Source organism: Ambystoma mexicanum, chromosome 7q (genome assembly GCF_040938575.1).
Source record: "Ambystoma mexicanum isolate Mex_15411 chromosome 7q, UKY_AmexF1_1, whole genome shotgun sequence".
In the NCBI taxonomy this organism is placed as follows: Eukaryota; Metazoa; Chordata; class Amphibia; order Caudata; family Ambystomatidae; genus Ambystoma; species Ambystoma mexicanum.
Window position 1 is genome coordinate 657445436 of NC_090941.1, and position 16996 is coordinate 657462431.

Sequence of the window (16996 nt, forward strand, 5' to 3'; positions counted from 1 at the left end):
ACCAAAACCTCCTGGAACGTGTCACTGTTCTAACCTGTTGTTAAATAAATGGCCACACACTGGTCCTAGGGATGCCCTCTCTTGCTCATGGTTAAAGACCCTGTTTCTTTTCCACCTATCCTGCATGCTGCCACTCTCTTGGCCCTGAAATGTTTGCGAAGAGGCTGTGCCAGTTGCTCAATACACCGTCCATGTAGAAAGGCTTCCTTGCCCTCATTCAGAATCCACATCTAAGGATTTAGTTAAAGTGCTGAACCCTTTTTTAAGATTGGGCTCTTAGGTGTCACTTGGTGAAACTAAACCGAAACTATTGCATTGGAGTACGGATGAGGAATGGCATATGAGGAGGGACACAGAGGAATGGTATATGGGGAGGGGGACACAGTCTCTAGGTGTACTCTGGTTATGTGCCCGCCCATTGCCTGCCCATGGCCATGCTAATCCCAATGGCCATTCCCACCCATTCCTACCTCTGTCTGCCCAAAACACCTCCCCATGGGAACTCTTTGAGCTCACTTTATTCAAACCTTACCATCAAGCTTTGCATTGAAAGTGCCTGCCTGTGTTTATTCAAAGCAGTCTTCTTTACACACTTTACTACTGGTATACTAAAAATGTGTCACCAGGCCTTCCTTCAGCCACTTAATTTATAAACACGTTGTGTGTCGTTCACTGAAGTCCTGTTAAAAAAAAGCATTGGCAAATCCACTGAAGTCTTTTTTCAATCAAGCATTGGCAAAGCCAACGTTTTTGGCTTGTGCGTATGTTTTAAACTTTTGCCAGGCCCTGCTATTAGATGGCCAGGTACTTGCACCGTGTGAGGAATCGACCATCTACATGGTGGGCGTGGGCTTGCCTGGGCTTTTTTGAAATTATTAAATGAATGGATGATGGTAGACCTACCACAGGAAAATGTATTGTTTCTGGGCGCCTCCACCTGGGGGCTGCCCCCACTAAGCAGCCTAAAGAATATCCAGGGGGCCCATGCTCTTTAAAATATAAGAAGATTTTCTACTGCTTATATGTTCTGATAAAAGCAATCGCCTTAACACTTTTCTGAATTAGACAGTTATCTTTATCCTTGTTTAAAGAGGCAACACCCCTGCCCTCCTGGACATTCTTTGAGCTTCCATAGTGGGGCCAGCCTCCCAGTGGGAAGACTACTGACCTAGAATGGGAAATCCAGTTGTGCAGTGAGAAGCTTTCTTAAACACGTTGAGGGAATTTGTATTTTAATGAATATCTTCCAGTGTCCGTCCTGCCCCACCCTAACTAGGATGTATTTACATGAAATCGCTCCTCTGACTTACGTTCTATTGTCAGGCTTGAAAAACAAAAGACAGGCTAATACCACCTGTCCTTTATACTTAGCAGTTATTTATTCCCAACAATTTAAACTTGGAAGTACTTTGAGTTCCCAAAACCTACGGTCTGCACCTTTTGGCTTTGCAGACGCTTTGGACTAGAACTCCCATCAGGCCTAGCCAGCATATACATTGGTGAGGGCTCACGGGAGCTGTAGGCCAATACATTTGGTCAGCCATAGGTTGGAGACCTGTCACCCAAAACATGGAATAGCTTCCACATTTCCAGACACAGAATGTTATGACTCTCTGCCCTCAAAAGCAGCTACACTCTGGTAGCCCTTTTGTATCAGACTGTTCTACCCCCACATTGCAGAGCAGACAAAGTCCTGCTCCCTACCCTAGTTGACAGCATTGCACCAAGACCTAATCCTGCTGGACGCTGAGTAATCCGACACACCCCCTACAGTAAGTCACGCTGGGTTTTTTTTTGGCGACGGCCCAGTGCATCAAGAATAACCTCAGGTTACTCGTTCAACACCAGGTCAAACACCTTAATAGAAAACAATCTTATCCGCAGAGGATCTCAAGGTTCTTCAAGTCTTGGCCTTGGTTCAGTTCATTAGCTTTCAACAAAGGTTGCGTGAGCGGACTGAGTAGGAAGCAATCTACATCAGGGCAGTATGTGGGCTCCGGCGCCGCGACTTTATATTCTCTGCCAGGATTCTATTCTTGTTTCATTGACTTGGTGTGAGTAGAAGCAGGAACGTCTGTTCCCTGCACGTTTCCAGCGCTACTCTCCCGTCTGCGTGACTCTTGAAATTCTTTGTGTTTTGGGAGATTGAGAACTGTTGGTGGCAACTGAGGTTCCCTGGTGATCAATCAATAGCCTTAACTTTCCAGAGTTGCAACTATACCCTAAAGGAATGGAGTACAAATTCTGACATGAAATGTTGCCAGATAAGAAATGTGCTGTTTTTGTTGTTGAAATGTTTACTTAATGTTGCATACTTAAAACATGAAGCCCTATCTGGCTATGTCTTCACTGCTTCCGGGCTTTATGTAACTGGTTGTCCACAGAGCCCTGATGCCTGAGGACTTGTGTGCGCTATACAAATAAACATTAAATAAATAAATAAAAGATCTCTGAAGATTATCCAAGACGCTTGAAGCGAAGCGACGGGTGCACTGTCCATGAGTTTATCCAGTATCCAAACTTCAGAAACATGCCAGCATACAAAAAGGAATCGATGCCTGCTCTGCCCCCATCCCCAAACCAGACTGTCTCCAGGTGTCTTCCAGCTTCTTTGCCATGTTCATATACGAATGCCTGCTCTGCAGAATGCTGACCTCTTCACCAGCATCTTGGTTAGTGATGCTCATTCTCATGCATTGCTACCGAGCTGCCCATACGCATTGGCCAGCAAATACCTCTCCGTTGACACCCCAAATCCTTCCATGCCAGACTGCTAACACCCTGCCAAGCCGCACTGCCCATGTTCCTTTTACCCCTGGACCACTTTCATTAACCAAATACAAGGATTTCCCTCTACTAGCAAAGGCCAAATCTCATCAGAATATTACACAATGATTCATCATTCACCCAACTACCAACTATACACAAGATCAATAATCTGCATCACAACAGCTTCACCAGTGGTAGAAGTGCACCGAAAAAAGTAGTGGAACTGTGGTCCCGACAGGGGAGAGGGTAGGCAGAAGCATAGTGCAACATGTGACAAGGTGGTGCGGCTGGGGCATTGCAATAGTCTAAGTGACTAGTAACTAAGGTTCCTATTACAACTTTACATTTGCACAAGGACATGGATGGACACATCCTCTGTATAGAATGGTAAGGTTCCTAGTCATTGCATCGACTGCCAAACCGGCGAATGCCATACCATTGAAAAAAAAAAGCATCAAATGCATTTTAAAAAAAATTATTGGGGGGGTTCAGCCAAAGCCTCTTTTTATAACCTTTAAAACCCATTATAATTAAACTAAACCCTTTACTATTTAAACAAATGATGCATTTGATGCTTTTTTTTCTCTGATGCTTTTTTTTCAATGATCTGGCATTCGACGGTTTGGCAGTCGATGTAATGACCAGATATCGAATGGTAAATATGGCCATAAAAAGTAGAGGAATGGTAAACAGAAAAAAAAGTAGTAGAACACCGCTCCAGACCATTCCCACTCAATACGATCACCGGGCTTCACTAATTAATATGATCAACACATCAATAGCCCTACAATCCACTATGGAGCGAAGGTTCCATAGGGGCGTCATGTTAATGAAGTCGCAGAAGCCCTGAGTAAATCTAGAATGCCTTCCATTAACGTCACGCCCCATTTTCAATCATTTGTATGGCAGAGAGGGGTGGCATGCAACTTGCATCACCGCCACCTTACTTCTTTTCCATCACACAAATGCTCTAGCATTTGCGCCGGCATGGATTTTCATGGCTGTGAAAATGCTGGGGGTCCCTATGTGGTCCATCGGCTTTATGCACTCGCATAAAGCAGGCAGACCCCATAGGAATCCCTTGTACACGCTGCCTGCCATGCTCACGTGGCAAGCAGCTTTGACAATTACAATGAAACACTGCTCGATATGCTCGCATTTCGGGCAGCACTTAATTGTTATTGTAAATGCTGCTTGCTAAGCGTGTACGGTAAGTAGCATTCACAATTACAAGTAAATCCAGACCGGCATGCGAGCATGCCAGGCAGTGTTTACTTACTGTGCACAGAGGAGTGCAAAAGTGCAGGGCAAAAGGCATCGTACACACATGGACACTGCTTTTTGCCCTGCACATTTTCACTCTGCCATGCACATGACGAAAATTTTATAGCGGGGCTCAAAATTTAGCAACGTGTTTGTCTCTAGGCAGCTTTCTATATGCCCTCATGTGTTTTCTTATATTCATTTGCTTAGGTTGCATGTATAATGTGTGCAGTATGTGGTGCCTTACCAGCTTCTGTCCACTGTTCCATAACATAGGTCAATCCGTCAGCACTCACTGGGCCTCATTACGACCCAGGCGGTAATCTTCCGTCATTACCGCCATGGCGTAATGAGCGTTTACGCCGTGGGCCGATGGCGTAAAGAGCGCCACATTACGACCCATCGCGCATGAGCATTACGCCATGGCGGTAATGCAATTAACGCCATGGCGGAAAATGCCCCTACCGGCATCGTAAAGCGAGCAAGGTGCACTTCCGCCACCGTAATTAGCGGCCACCGTAATTAGCGGCCACCGTAATTAGCGGCCACCGTAATTTGCGGCCACCGTAATTTGCGGTGGCCGTAAAAAGCAGGACCGGAAATAGCGTCATCGCGCCGGAACGGGAAACAGCACGTCGGCCATCTTTAAAAACACAATCCATTGCCATCCTACCGAACAACACCAGATCCAACCCTGACACCTGTCCCAACCAATCACCCACCCATCCAACTACCCAAAAATGCCTAAAGCTGTTAAGAAGGCATGTGACCGCCAGCGCCAGGAAAGATTCAGCCGGGAGGAACTCTGCATGCTTGCGGAGACCCTGCAAGACAACGCAGCTGTCGTTTTCTCCCCTGAAATGACCAGGACAGCGATAGGGAAAAAGAAGGCCATCTGGGCCCTGGTGGCCGAGCGCGTCAGCGTGGTGGGGACCGTGCCCCGCACCCCACAGCAGTGCAGGAAGCGCAAGGGACGACCTCCGCATACGGGTCAGAGCGGTCATCTCTGCAAACCGCAACCTTGCAATGGGTACCGGTGGAGGGTCGGAATCCCCACTAAAACTCCAACCGTGGGAGGAGATTTGTGCAACCACGATTGGCATGGAAGCCATTGAAGGCGTCAGAGGGATGGAAAGGGGAGCTCCGACATCAGGCGATGAAGGTAGGTGCCTCAAACAAGACATGCCATAGTCACTGCAGTCCATTCATGTGTAGCACAAGGTTGCCCTAGAGTGTAAATGCAACAAATTTCCACACTGCCCATAGCCACAAGCGAGCACCACCCTGTATACACTGCTGGCACCCGCATACCTGCATCCACATTCCACACTAAAAGGAGACAACCTGCATGGCCCTGCCTGAAATCTGCCTCATCTACTGACCAGAATAATGTCTATCATTGTCATTCCAAAGTCCGCAGACCCATCAATAACGCCCTCCCTCCTTTGCTCCACCACAGGCACAGATTCACACCCCGAGGACCAGGACACCCCTGCGACGAAGAGAGCCAAGAAGGCCAATTATACCGTCCCCGCACCCTCGACCTCAGCTGCAGTGAGGCAGACCCCACAACAAGCATACCGGACGTCCCACCGGCAAGCACCCCTGTAGTCAGCAGGCCAGCAGCAGCTGCTCCACCTCTACCAAAATTGCCTGCCACAGAAGGCACCGGGTCAGCGGCCAGCAGCAACATGGGTGAGACAGCTGCAATAGCTGCATGTTCAGACTCAGACATTGAGGAGCACGAAGTCAGAAGCCCCACTGACCTACTACATTCCCCCTGTTTGTCAGACGCCAGCCCCCATGAGGATCACACACAGGGGCACACAGAGGTAGAGGAGTGGCCTTCTACCCCATGCCCAGTCCTCAGTCCACAGGAGGGGAGCAGCCCCTCCATCATACGAGCAGCACTGGCCATGGGCCAGCAGGGCCAGCAGTCCCTCGAGGACATCACAGAACGGCAGCAACAACTGGCTGAGCATGCCGCGGAATGTGTGGGGGCTAGGGCAACCATTGAAAAGGCCACGGAGACCCTAAGGGCTGAAGTTGCGCAGAGCACTGCCACCCTGAGGGATGCCATGCAGGCCATGTCCAGGGACATCTGTGCTGAACTTGCCGGCTTGCGTCGTCCGCTCACTGAGCTCACCCACACCCTACAGGACGTGCATGCACGGGGGCAGGCAGGGACATCCTCCACTGCCAGTTCTGCACAGAGCAGCCCCGTCCGACGTTCCGGACGTAACCTGTGCTCCACAGCCAGGGGTGCCCCGGGGGCCGGGAGAGGGGGCTTGTAACAGCCTGTGCCCACTGTCACAGGCATCTGTTTACACCTACATGGGGTGTGTTGGGGTGTGCAGGGGGGAGGGGGGAGGGGGTGTGTTGGGGTGTGCAGGGGGGAGGGGGTGTGTTGGGGTGTGCAGGGGGGAGGGTGGAGGGGCTGTGTTGGGGTGTGCAGGGGGGAGGGGGGAGGGGGTGTGTCACGACGTTTCATAGTTTAAATACACTTTTTTCTTTCCCAAAATGAAATGTGTGGACATTTTCATTGCGTATGTGTGCTTTATTGGTGTACAGTCCACAGTGTGCATGTCCCAGAGACACACAGTGCCCCAAGTGCAGTCTCCATGTGATTCACACCAGCCGTGTGTGCTAGAAGCAGTGGTCGATGATACTTTGGCGCATTGCACGCCCCTCCTGTGCGTCGCCTCCTCCATGGGGTGCCGCCCCATCTGCACCCTCCTCATCCTCATCGTCAGGTGGTTGCAGTTCTGCGTCAGGGGGCAGGGGCTCATTTCGTCTGACGCACATATTGTGTAGCATGACACATGCCATGACGATCTTTGCCACCTTCTCATGGTGGTACAGGAGTGCCCCACCAGACCTGCTGAGGCTTCGGAACCGTGCCTTCAATAGGCCGAATGTCTGCTCTATGACCACACGAGTACGTGTATGTGCACGGTTGAAGTCCTCCTCGTGCTGGTTCTGCGGGTTACGGACTGGTGTAAGGAGCCACCTCTTCAGGGGATAGCCTGCATCACCTGTATGTAGGCGAGAATGCATGCGTCAGTCATGTCGTCTGATCAAGAACATGATGTGCCAACATGGCTTGCATCCAACTGTTACTTTGGCTCACTTCTACATGCACTAATTGATTCACACAATGCAACCAGTATATGCTCATGGCTCCCATGGCCTGTTTTGTATGCCATCACCCAATGTATGCAGAGGGGTTGAGTGCATTGTGAGTGCCCATCCTCTGTCTCCGTTCTCTGTGTTACTCACAGCCAGGTGGAGTATGCATCATCCCCCCCCCCCCTTTCAGCCAGGTGGAGTATGCATCATCCCCCCCCCTTTCAGCCAGGTGGAGTATGCATCATCCCCCCCCTTTCAGCCAGGTGGAGTATGCATCATTCCCCCCCCCTTTCAGCCAGGTGGAGTATGCATCATCCCCCCCCCTTTCAGCCAGGTGGAGTATGCATCATTCCCCCCCCCCTTTCAGCCAGGTGGAGTATGCATCGGTACGTCATTCACCTGCCCACTTCCATGACATTGGACTCACCGAGTAGCCAGGATCTTGGGCCTGCATGTCGCTCCATGTAGCGTGGTATTGTGGAGTTCCTCAGGACCATAGAATCATGGGTTGATCCGGGGAATCGGGCACAACAATGTGTGATGATCTTGTTGGAGTCACAGACCATTTGCACGTTGATTGAGTGGAACTGTTTCCGGTTGCGGTACGGTACCTCCATGGCACGTGGAACCACCAATTCCACATGGGTGCAGTCGATGGCACCAATGCAACCGGGTATGCCGGCTAGTGCATGGAAACCCACTTTGGTGTTTGCAATGTCCTGGGCAGTCCGTGGTAATGAGATGTGGTCGTCTGTGTGCTTGAGGAGGGCATCGAGCACTTGGATGAGTGTTCGTTAGAATAATGGTTGTGAAATGCCATGCAAGTGCCCCACTGTGTGCTGGTAGGTGCCTGTGGCCAGGAAGTGGAGTACAGACACTACCTTCAGTAGGGGGGGGATGGCGGTTGGAGTTTCTATCATGCTGACGATGTCGTTGTGTATCATGTCTACGATGGTGGTGATGGTGTCCCGGTCCAAACGGTACAGGGTGTGGATCTGCTCAGCAGTGAGGTTGAATGGATTGGCTCTGATGCGTGGGATTGGGGGCTGCCTGCCTGGTGGCACTGGCTGTGCTGGTGGGGCTTGCTGGGCCTGCCTTGCCCTCCTTCTCCTCCTGCGTCTCCTCTGTGCTGCCTGTTGTTGTTGTTGCTGTTGTAGCACATGCATTGCTATCAGGTCCTCCAGCCCCAACATTGCTAGTCGTATTGGTATCATTGTGGAGTGTGACTGGGTGTGGGAAGGGGTGGGGTGTGCTCTTTTTGTACTTCCTGAGTCTGTATTGCCTTCACCTGTGCTGTTTCTGTGCACCTGTGGCAGCTGCATTCACTTTACATGGCCCTTTACGGTTGGTTCGCGATGGCGTAATTAGCACCATGGCGGTAAGGTACTTAACGGGCTGGGTGATGGCGTTAGGTGCATGTCTGCTTGGGTCGGCATTTGCGTACCTTTCCGCCATGGCGCTAAGTACGGTGTGGCCGGTCGCGTGCGCGCACCCTTAGCGCAGTTAGCGGCAGCGTTAACTACGATGCCGCTAATGGCATCGTAGTTAACGGTCACGGGTCATGATCGGACCTGGCGGAAAACGATGGCGGTAACCATTTACCGCCATCGTTTTTCACTTAGCGCCAGGGTCGTAATGAGGCCCACTGAGTTTCTATATTCACTTGCTTGAGCCATTCAACAGCACATGTCAGCCATGACAGGTTCTCATGTCCAACTGAGGTATCTGCCTTTACTTATTGAGGCGTGCCAGATTCTCGAGTCAATCTTGGACTAGCTGCCCTTCAAAGACAAGATAAGCACTGCACATGTGCACCGGCGCTCGCTGCAAGGTATCGTCTGGTGATTGGCAAGCATCCATTAATTGGCCAAGTCGTCAATATAGCTGACACGCATGCGTGTTCCCACGAAAAGCAACAGGAAAGATATGGTCTTGCCTTGTAGTAGTGATGGTTGCTTTCATGCTTCACAAACACACTTAATACTTCTGAAGAAGAGCCAATGAAACGGCTTATGCAAGGCGACACGTGAAACAGAGCTTCCTACCCCAAATCATTTTCTTGTCATCAACGATCAACCATGTGAATGGCCAATCTTTGTATCCCGACACAAATTTAAGGAAGCAACACATGTACATATGTACCTTAAATGGAGCTAACGGCCAACAAAAGTAAACAAGTGCAAAGATCGGGGGGGGGGGGGGGGGGGCTGGTAAACAGCGATAATTGCTACCGGTCATGACTCTCTGGCATGTGTACCACTCAACAGATTTTTACCAAATAGGTGGACCCCATGATCTCAAAATCGAAAATGGGGAATATTCGTCTTTGATTTTCCATGACTAATCTTTGCTAAATTATGAATTTCTGAAGTGACTGGTCAAATATTTAACTCTAGCAGAACCACAAAATGGGCGCACTATTATGTAAGCAGGACTTGTATGGCATACTTCTCGTGAAAATATAATGTGAGTATTGTATTGTTTATTTATAAAGCACCTACACACAGGCAGTGTTTCAAAGCGCTCAAGGAGGGTGGGAACACGAGTAAGGTGTATTCTGTGAACATAAATCAAGAAACAATGCACGTGTATTTATCCTGGTTCTCACTGCGTGCCTGCTCTGAGGATTAGTAACAGATGTAAGAGCATGCAAGACACACCCCCTAAAGCAGGTGTTAGCATAGCCTGTGCGCTTTACTGCCTTGCAGATTCCCTGTGCAAAGCCACCAGGCTCGGACTGCCCATAGAGCATTAGGGCAATGCCCGAAAGGACTGACCCACATTTCCAGCTGGGCCAGGTTTTTTGAGTTACTGCACCGGTGTTACAAAATGCTACTAGCCAAACATACTTTAGAACAATGCACTATTTGCATTGCATTTTACCAAAACCTCCTTCTTGAGTAGACCTCAAACCGTCTTCACGAAAAAAAGTAAATTACAGTTGGTTATCGAGGGCCACATTTTCATTGGTGCCTGGGACAAATGTACGTCCCAGTGCGACCCTGATAGCCACCGCCTCCCTGTGAGTGTTGTGTACAAGCAAGAGCGTTGCTCTAGATTTAAGTAACGTAGCCGCCTCGTTGGACTGGGCCACAGCCAGATTTCTGCAATTGTCATACATTTTTTGCATGGGGTCTCCCTATGACTAAACTCTCATCCTTATAATAATAATGATTCTTTTATAACGTGCGTAGTACCAGCGAGTGGTTTCTAAGCGCGTGATCGGGATTCATACCTGTGTTGCGCAGCGTTGTCTTGCTTCCAAGACAAACGCGTTGCCGCTGAGCTATCCTTCTGCGAAACACTGAGCTGGAACTTGTTCTATATCCTTTGGTGTCATGGTGGGGCTACCCATGTTAAACGCTGAGCCCACCTCACTGACCATCCAATACCAAACCCCATCTGTTTCCCTCCTTTTCACTGGGGGAAAATCCACCCCTGAGGCCCCCTCACCACGTACTTCCCCACCCCCTATAGATGCAATCTGGCCCTTGCCTTCCTTTCCCATCTGCCCACCCTTGTGCCCACCAACATGAAACTTTTATTTCCCGCTGCCCCCTTGCTTGTAGATTTTGACTTATGCATGGTGACCCGCTCACCTCACCACGCAGGTCCCTTCAAGGGCACCCACATTGCCCCTCAAGCTCTGTCTTCTTACCAGCACCTACTGCATGATCCTCGGTGTGCCGCCTCTTCCGTTTGCAGTGTTTTGTGGGCAACATTTGAGGGTAGCCCAGGAAATGCACTCTCAAGACCGCATGCAGCTGCAGCTGCTCACTTATTTATAGTCATCTTTGGAGTTGCCAAACTGAAAATTGGAAATTCCTTCAACAAGAACCCAGAGCAACTCTGTGTAGGATTTGGAACCCAGTATAGACCATCTCAGAAATGTCCCTAAGGTGGGAAAATGCTATTTAATAGGGACTTTTGATAAAGTCCCGAGGCCAAAGGATAGGACCAGGGAAGCCATGTGGCCGGGGACCACCACTCGGTTGCTCTGTGAAGTAAGCCCGGAGGCGATAAATGGTGGACACACCAGGCTTCCCATTCCACCCTTAAACCTTTATATTTGAGTACTCTCAAGCACCCAGAGTCCCATTTACCAACTTTGCTTAAGACCCCCCCATCTTATATTTGGTAGGCAACAGGGCCCGGGTAGTAAAGATAGAGACCCCGCTATTCTGCTATTAACTGACATCTAGCAGATATCAGAACCAAAGGGGCCTTGAGCTTTGTATAACGAGAACTGTGCTTGATGGACAACATGCACTTCTGTACACAGCAGTCTGATACCATGGACACCAGCAACCTGAGCAATAGGAACATTACAACCTGGTTTGAGTGGAGATGTTACTCACAAATCCCACTCTTCCACACAACTTCCTGTTAGTCTGAAGTGTCGGGGTAGGCAAAGCAATACTCATAACTTGAAAACCTTGACCCAGTCACTGTTTGTGCCGAAATGTACAAGTCTTTACTGAACCGGTCTGACTGTGGACTGGAACAAAAACAATCCAAGATGGAGGATGCCCTTGTTAAGCCCTATGTCCATGGACCCATGCTAAGACTTGAAATCCAAACAAGCGCTATTGGGGGCTTTGTAGTTTGTCCGCAAGGCAGCCATTCAGGAAGCTCACTGTGAACCAGTGGCATGTCCAGGGAGTGGTCTGGGGTGGCATGTCCTACCCCTGGAATCTGATTTGCCAACCCAGGTGCCACTCCATTATCCTAAACTATGATCATTATGTGTGTTTGCGCTTCATGCCACCCCTGCATAAGTCAGTGCCACTCTTGGGCCACCCCAGTCAAAAGAGTCTGGGCACTCCACTGCTGTGGGCAAACACCGAGCTCAGGTTAATAATACAATCCTCAAGTCAACGGGCCAACCACTCAATTATAAGCAGGTACAAACAATCATGAGAACTGTGGGTGTTGGGTTTGGAGGTGAACAGAGTGAGACAGTACATGTTGGAGTGGTGAGGAGAGAAGCAGAAAGGAGGAGGCGAGTTCAAGAGCAAGAAGAGTAACAGAGGTGCGAAGACAACAGTGGGAGGAGGAGGAGGGGAAAGAGGAGCAGAGATAAGAGAGGAAAGTGACACAGGAACAGAACAGTGGAAATGAGTTGAGAACATCAGTAAGTAGTAAAACAATCTTTATTTTGAAACATATTAAAACATCATAAAAGAACATAAAAGGCATATCAAAAACTCCCAATACAAGGTATACAAAATGCAATATTAAAACTATGTAAGTACATTTATAAAAATGCATATATTAACACCCTACCTAAATTAACAGCAATGAGCTCCGTGTGAGCTTAAACATTCTAACAGTTTCTCACGATTAGCTACATTATTGCCTCTCTTGTTGGCAATAAATATAGATATTTAATTGCCTCCTTGACTGTTCTGCAATTAGACTTCCTTAGGATAGTTTTTAAAACCCTCAACCTTGGGAAATAAAATAAAGCACAGCAAATCCAAAAGTGTGTTAGATCGCCTGTTGGAATAAAATTGCATCGGCACCGAAAACATGATCTCCGTGGTCAGAAAAATTCCTGACATCATGTGTAGTGATTAATGACAATAAATGACTTTCCGTTAAAAGGAACAAAACCCTCCTCTTGCGTTTACTGACAAACCAATGTAGATAGGCTGCATTAAGCCCATTACCACCATAGTCATTGTACTTAATAATGGACTGTTTCTTGGATTCAAGACTTGCATGTAACTCCTTTCTATGGGCCAATCATGTTTGCCGTACCAGGTATAAATCATTCCTGGAAATGCTTGCAGGAGTGACAAAACTGTAATAGCCTTAGCACCCACCGTTCTGGCAGTATTAGCGCCGGATTACGGGTTGGGCGTTAACGGTAAATCCCCATTCCCCATTGAATCTATTGGATCTAAGGGGGCAGCTACTGCGGGCTAATACACCCGGCAGTAATAGCGCCGAAAACGGGGCTAAATGGGATTTTCACCTCCAGAAAAAAGCTGGAGGTAAAACAGCCCATTTAGGGCCCAACTTGTGAAGGGGGCCAGCCCATAAATGCGTCAGTAATACCGTTACCACCGCATCGAAGGACCGCAGCCCAACTCATGATGAGGCCCCAAGGCTTCTGAATGCTTTTTCCAGACGATTTAACCAGGAGATATTCCTTACAGTGTCTCAGATCCTTTATTATCTCTTGCATTAGGTGACAATTGGCCTGAGACCATAGTCTTATCCAAAATAGGAGGGCTGCAGACCAAAGTGGTCACCTATAAAATCCAACCTAAGTTCTTGATGGAGCAGATGGATTGAGCTCCCAAAATATTTCAAAGGAATCTATTTTCATTCACCTGTATTGGATGTGCTGAGGACTGACCCCATATCTCAGCCTGCACACACACAATGCAATAGGCCTAGCCCGACAGATGTCAAGTGTGGTGTTGGTGATTGACCCATCCATCTCTAATCCAAACCTATGTAACGCACCACAGGCCTGGGTGAATTTCTGGGCTGTCTCGGTAATGTGATCGACCCAATTTGCCCTGCTATTAAATGTCACCCCTAGATAAGTACATTTTTGGACAACAGTAAAAGGTGGAGAGGATAGGATAACCGAGGCGGTGAGGGGAGGAGAGTATCATCTGATAGCGGAGCACGGAATGGTTGGGGTTGAAAAGAACAACACTGATAGGAGGAAATGGAGAGGTGGTGTAGTGCAGAGAGGAGGACAGGAGGAGGAGCTGGAAGAGGTACAAAGGAAAGGAGAGGAGGTGAAGAGAACATCAGCAAAAGGAGCAGAGGATGAGGTGACCATATAGCAAAGGAGTGGTGGAGAAGTGTCAAAGAGTCCATTACAGAAAAGAAGAGCAGTGAAGAAGCCTAATGAGATACTGCAGGGTATTGAAGAGGTGGAGAAGAAAAGAGAAGAATGGAGAAAGGGGAAGAAGAGAAAATGAAGGACCAGGCTAAAGGGTAGAAAACAAAAGTCAGATAAGAGTGTGGTGGAACATCAAGGAGATAATGAGGAGAGATGACAAGACGGAAGAGAGAAGGAGTAAGACTATGAGGAAAGAGCAGGAAATGAGGAAAGACAAGAGACTATTAAGCAGGAGAGAGAACTGGCCTGGAGCTCGGTTTCTGACGAGAGTCCTGACTTGGCAGAAAATGCTATCTAGAAGGGGTTAAGCACAACAACCCCCTGGCCTAAATCCTACCGGGTATCATAGAGAGTTGGACGATTGACCCATCCTGATGTTGCAAGGCCAAAGGTATATAGGATGAGAATCAGAATGACAACATCCTGACGAGAAAGATGTCACAGCCAAAAAAGAATTGCGGGGCACTTAAATCCCCAGAGACTATGAGTGACTGTGTTCACTGCCAGTAAATCAGAACTCAAGGGAAAGAGAGAAGGACCGAGGACTGCTGTCCTGAAAGAAAGGTTGACTTGTATCTTGTACTCTCTTTTCACCTCAGTCAAAGCTAATCCCCTAGTTTCTGTAGTTACAGTTAAGATGCTGAGCACTTGGCACCTGGCTATTAGTCGTCTGTTGCTCCCTTGTCCTGCAACAAACCACAAAGCAGATCTGTCAAATCAGCTGGTAACCTGTTTATTACTTGAACCTACCCAGGGACGTGACGTAGGCAAAACGACAGTCAATTGTTCATTGTCCTTAGTAGTACTGTATGCAAACAGAGTACCCAGTGAGGGCACATTTCCTTCCGAATCAACACTCAGGCTGATACACGATGAGTGTTTTGCAAGAACCCTCATGGATTAGGTTTAGGTAGCATGTGGAACTGTACCTCCCAGCAGTGCAAGAATACACAAGCCAAATGAAGTGGACCGGGACAGGAGTAAGTTATGAAACAGCAGGAGGCAGTTGTAAATATAAGTATATTTAATGGATAGTATATATAATAATACAAATAGGTTACAAGGAAGGAAAGAGGAGGGAGACCGCTTGTAGCAACGAGAGCTGGACAGTTATCGTTCAATTGCAGTCCTCTCTTCTAGAACTCTATTGAGACCTGAGTTCTTAGTGTTCTGATTCTGCATACCATGATGTGATCAGGCATGTCCCACAGAGATCAGGCAGCTTCTATCAGAATGGTAATATACTACACATCTCCTTCCCTTTATATTGTCCACAAACTATATACAAAAACTGATGAAACAGAAGTTCCAGCTGGTTCACGTAAACTCCACATAGTCCTCCATCCTTTTCGGCAGACGATAAGATCTGCCAGATCTGGACATGCATCCTCCGTGTCTGGAGGTGGTTGGCAAGGAAAATTGAAATTGCTCAGAATTGCTTTCACATTTCTTCTCAACAGCACTACCACATTTACTCTTCACACCACTGCTTAAATATCTAGAAACTTTAACATTGCTAACTGTACTCTGGTCTACATTTCTCTTTTCTTTCTTGTTAAGATCATTACTTTCACACATCCAAATTCTTTCTACATTCCATATCCTTTTGTCCTCTGTCCTGACAGCATGACGAAAAGCCTCTATAACTCTAATAGGGTTGGACCATTTGCATGGTCCAATTCTTAGAGCAGGAGGAAGTAAAACCTTGACAAACTTACCAACAGCTGTAGACATATCATACTTGTTGCTACGTACTTTCTTATCATAGTTTATCTTGTTTCTCTTTTGCGTTTCCCTAATTTTGTCCTTTGCATTGACCAGATTCTTCTCTATTTCCTTACTCCCCTTGATAAGCCAAATGGGAGCTAATTTGGTGTTTGCTTTTCTTCCCCTACTATGCTCAAAGGGAGAAAGACCTGTACTGGTGTGTGGAGTAAAACGATGGGCAATTACTTTCTCCCTGACAGCATCCTCCCAATCCATCCCATTAGCCCAAGCCATTCTGATGGTTTCTTTCAAGATTTTATTAAAACGTTCTACTAATCCATTGGTTTGGGGATGGTAAATTGAGCTAGTCTTGTGCTCAATAGCAAATTTTTTACAGAAGTCTGCTACTTCTTTAGATTTAAATTGAGTACCGTTATCGGAAAGAATACTTCCCGGATATCCTTCCCTCTCACATATATTTGATAAAAATTCAACTACGGTTTTACCCGTGATACTAGAGGCAATTAAAATCTCTACCCACCTGGTGAGGAGATCTATGACTACCAAACAATATTTTTGTACACCTTTGCAACATATGGGACCTAAAATATCCATGCTTATATCCCTCCACACACTATTGGGAATGTCAGTCATAACCATTGGTTGTCTGGAACCCACACACTTTTTTTCATCATCGCAACAAAGGATACATTCCCTAATATATCGCTCAATCTGCAGGTCGCAACCAGGCCACCAATAGTCATTCCTAATTCTTTGTTTGGTCTTTATCACTCCTTGATGACCCTCATGTCCCAATTCTATGATCTTCAAACGCAGATCCGTCGGAGGAATGACTTTATCTCCTCTCATTACAAAATTACCGTGAACATGCAGTTCATCTGCAACAGACCAAAAAGCACTCAAGTCGGCCTCTTCAAATTTAGATTTCTTCATAAAATCATGGCTTTGAATTAATTCTTTCAATTTCTTGATGTTATTATCATTTGATTCAGCGTGATCCCAAACATCCTTAGAGATTAAAGAAGTTTCCACACAAAAGACAACTTCCATGTCTTCATCTTCATCGACAATCTCGGAAATGTTAGTTAAGCGAGATAAGCAATCAGCAGACACATTCTTAATTCCTGGAACATATATCACATTGTAGTTGAACTCTTCCAACATCATGACCCATCTTCTCATCCTGTTGGATACTTTATTAAGTCCTTTCGACATGAACACTTGAGTTAAGGGCTTATG

The 16996-nt window shown here is 47.4% G+C and overlaps 1 protein-coding gene across 1 annotated transcript in view; it reads left to right on the plus strand.

Annotated features, from left to right (window-relative positions):
- The window catches only part of FLT1 (fms related receptor tyrosine kinase 1), a 577293-nt gene that overhangs the window by 138654 nt on the left and 421643 nt on the right, over window positions 1-16996 (plus strand). The window lies entirely within an intron of this gene.